A 4640-nucleotide genomic window follows, 5' to 3' on the forward strand; every position below is an offset into this window, starting at 1 on the left:
AAGACCGAAAACCGTTGATTGTGTTTTCATAGGATATGCGACAAATAGTAAAGCATATCGATTTCTGGTTCATAAATCAGAAAATTCCGACATTCATAATAATACGGTTATAGAATCAGATAATGCTGAGTTCTTTGAAAATATATATCCGTATAAAAAGGAATGTGAGTCGTTTGGTGAGGGATCTAAATGACCTCGGGAAAAAACAAAAGAAAGTATATGTAATCAGGAGGATCCAAGACGTAGTAAACGTCAAAGAACGTCTACTTCATTTGGACCAGATTTTGTGACTTTTTTATTAGAGAATGAGCCTCAAACATTTAAAGAAGCTATGACTTCTTCCGAATCATTGTTTTGGAAAGAGGCAGTCAATAGTGAAATAGAATCCATATTAAACAACCATACATGGGAATTGGTTGATCTTCCTCCTGGAAATAAACCTTTGGGTTTTAAATGAATTTTTAAGAGAAAAATCAAAGATAATGGCACTATTGATAAATTCAAGGCAAGACTCGTAGTCAAAGGGTATAGACAACGAGAAGGTCTAGACTACTTTGATACATACTCTCCAGTTACAAGAATTACGTCCATACGGATGTTAGTAGCATTAGCTGCAGTATATGGTCTTGAAATTCATCAAATGGATGTTAAGACGGCCTTCTTAAATGGAGAGTTGGAGGAAGAAATTTATATGGAACAACCTGAAGGGTTTGTGGTTCCAGGTAAAGAAAAGAAGGTATGTAGACTTGTTAAGTCTCTTTACGGACTAAAACAAGCACCCAAACAATGGCATGCGAAATTTGACCAAACAATATTGTCAAATGGTTTTAAGATAAATGAATGTGATAAATGTGTATACATTAAAAATGTTCCAAATCACATAGTCATTGTTTGCCTATATGTGGATGATATGCTGATAATGAGTAATGACATTGCCAACATAAATGCTACTAAGCGTATGCTCAATAGCAAGTTTGATATGAAAGACTTGGGAGTTGCTGATTTAATTCTGGGAATTAAGATCCATAAGACTCCTCAAGGTCTGGCATTGTCACAATCTCATTATATTAAGACAGTACTTAAAAAATTCAAGCACTTGGGCTTTAAAGTTGCAAAGACTCCAATTGACGTGAATCTTGCATTAGCAAAGAATAAAGGCCAAAGCATATCACAATTGGATTATGCTCGTGTGTTGGGATGCTTAATGTATATCATAAATTGTACACGACCAGATATAGCTTGTGCTATAAGTAAACTGAGTCGATATACGAGCAATCCAGGCCAATCTCATTGGATGGCAATGAAATGAGTTTTGGGATATTTAGAACATACCCAGAACTTTGACTTGCACTACAGTAAATTTCCTGCGGTGATTGAGGGATACTGTGATGCAAATTGGATCACCGGTTCAACTGATTCTAAGTCCACGAGTGGATATGTATTCACTATTGGTGGAGAAGCGGTATCTTGGAAGTCGTCCAAACAAACATGTATTGCCCGCTCTACAATGGAGGCTGAATTCATAGCCTTAGATAAAGCCGGTGAAGAAGCTGAATGGCTCCGGAATTTCTTGGAAGACATTCCATTTTGGCCCAAACCGTTGGCACCAATATGCATACATTGTGATAGTCAAGCGGTAATTGGAAGGGCTGGGAGCGTTATGTATAACGGTAAATCTCGTCATATACGACGAAGACATAAAACCGTTAGGCAATTACTCTCTAGAGGAATTATCACGATTGACTATGTAAAGTCAAGTGATAATATGTCGGATCCACTTACAAAAGGCTTAACTAGAGAGGTAGTTGAGAAATCATCAAGGGAAATGGGGCTATGGCCGAGAACAAGTCATTGTGGCGGTAACTCTACCTAGAAGACTGGAGATCCCAAGATCTAGGTTCAAGGAGATCAAACAAAGTCATTAATGACGATTCAACATTGTCAAATAAAATTTTAGTCCGTTCTCGTGATGAGACAATGTTCAGTACCAAGGATAAAGCATTAAGGCTTTTTAATGATTTCTAAATTTGATACGGGGTATATCAAATAGTGTATCTACAGGATGACACGTTTAGGAATCACCTATGTAAGTGTGAAGTGTTAGCCGCTTCAAGGAGAACTTTGTAAGGCCAGTTCTCTACGCACTTATGAAACCAAACAGTGTTCATGGCTGAAACGAACACAACAATGAGAACCAAAGACGGTTAAGGGTTGATTGTGTGACTTATGGTTGTCTAGGTATACACCAAAGATCGACGGTTTAAAGATATCAAATCTACCTATTGACCGAGTATATCCGACATAAGTTCACTACGGAAAGTTCAAAGGGAAACCTACTTATCCAGATGCGATTAATCATTGCTTGCAAATCACACAGTTTTTCCATGCATATTTCCGTGATATAGCCATTCCTCATTCATGTGGGGGATTGTTGAGGTTTTTTTATTTAAGATGAAATAGTCTTAAAATGAGGGTGAATGGGAAATAGAGGGAAAAATAAAATTTTTGAGTAAAATTTTAAGTTTTCCCCTCTTGACAATGAGACATTGTCCCATATTGGAAGAGGAAAAGATTTTTGGTGAGTATATATATAATTGCTCTTCTTGTAGCTCTTAAAGAGTTAAGAAGAAAGCAAGCCTCGCGCCGTCATCGTCGTCGCTCGCTCGGCTCGGCTTCGGCTTCGGATTCGGATTCGGATTCGGTCAAATGATTGATTGATTAATTTTTTGGACCAAATTTATTTGTTAATAGTAAATATTAACGTAAGATTATCCGCATTTGTAACGGATATGTTTCAATCCGTGTATTGACCACCACCTGTAATAGCAGCCGCCTAATGCTCTTCCCACCATGGCCAAGTACTTGCTCCACAAACAAGCTAGTGCATGCTCCACCATGGAGGGTGGAGGGTCGTTCATCTTCAAAGCTGGCTGCTATATATATGTGCAGCAGCTGTTGAAGAAAGATACGAACGAAAAATGAAAAACACAAATACCAAACTGAAAACGCTCAACTTTGGCTATACATTGCACTCCTTCCTCTCAGCATTTCCATACGATTTTCTGAGTTTCTACTCTTTTGTTCTGCATTATTTTAACTTCAAACAAAGTAACTGTAAGTGTGATTTGCTACCGAACTTTGTGTTCGCTGAAACACTGGGGTTTGAAGTACCGATACACCAGTGTGTGATTCGTTTTATCCTGGGAGGAAATAATCCATAACCTTGGGTACTAGGAGGGGATTAAATTCCTTAAGAAAATACTGTAAATTCAGTGGGCTCAAATTAATTACTGTTTCATTACGATAACTTATATTTTACAGAATTATTATTTACAAATACAATAATATTAGCGGGACTAATAATATCTATACGAAGAAAACTTTTGTCACAAAAATTTTATCATGTTACACTAGCATCATAATTCTACTTCTAGCTAGTTCTCTATATGTGTGTTAATCTCCCCTTACTCCTCTTATAATTAATCAAATGCCTGGTACACAACCAAGTAAGCAAATCGGATGCCTTTCAACATAAACTTGCGCAAAGGTCAGTTGTTAATTGTTAATATCGCCATTTATTGTATAGTTCGAAATGACAATTCAAAAATAAGGAGCCAATTTTTCTCAATTATTTTAGACGTGACATTTAGTTGGGAAGTCTGTTCAGTTGGATCATGACTCCCTAGCTAACTTCCAAATTATTCAGTATAAAGCTAAGATTGGAAGAAAAAGAAGTACTCCATCCGGTGTATAATAAGTGATTTTTTTGTCTTTGTCACACCCCTTAAGAAAATACTAATTTTTAGAGAAAAAAATATATTTTGAGTAAATTATACTTAATTAAAATTTATATATTGTTAACTTGATACATTAGAATTAGAATATATAAATAAGGGTAAAGTTTGGAAAAATAAAGTTAATTCTTTCTCGATTATTTAAAAAAACACTTATTTTTAACTAAAATAAATATGTCAAAATATCACTTAGCAGGATCGGAGGGATTACTAATTAAGATAACGATCTCGCGTCTTATTTAATGCCAAATGTTTCACTTAATTTGCAATAATTTGGTACACGGCATCTAAATTTGGCACTGTCCACAAGTTCGTTCCCTACTTTCTTGGGCACCTTTGTCTCCTCAAAAAAGTGACAACAATTTCCCCAACTGTCAACTCTCACTGTGTTTTAATCAGAGAGCAAATGACACGAGGATAACGTTGAACTTAAAATAAAGGTTTAAGTACACCATCCACTGACTTTTAAATGCTGGTTTAACATGTTTATTCCATTTCAGATAGGTTTGAGAATTTAAGAGGTTAGTCTACATTATCACTGCTACACTTGATGACTGTTTTAGTATAATAGAATTTTCAACCATATATTTAAGATCTAAGCTCTAGACAACAAGTGCAAATGCAAAACTGTTGATTATGTATATTTCCCTTGAAGAACAATAAACAGATCGAAAAAGTTCCAAAACTGCCCTTATCCTATTAATTTGGGTATAAAAATGTTCTCCCTCTAACTACTGAGCCAAAAATACCGTTGCTATTTTCTTGAGGCAAAAAAAAAACCTAAAAACTAGCGGACCATTTAAGACAAAATAGAAAAAGGCAAGCTACTAAAAAGGAAGGAAGACT

Source organism: Nicotiana tabacum, chromosome 19, assembly GCF_000715075.1.
Source record: "Nicotiana tabacum cultivar K326 chromosome 19, ASM71507v2, whole genome shotgun sequence".
NCBI lineage: Eukaryota > Viridiplantae > Streptophyta > Magnoliopsida > Solanales > Solanaceae > Nicotiana > Nicotiana tabacum.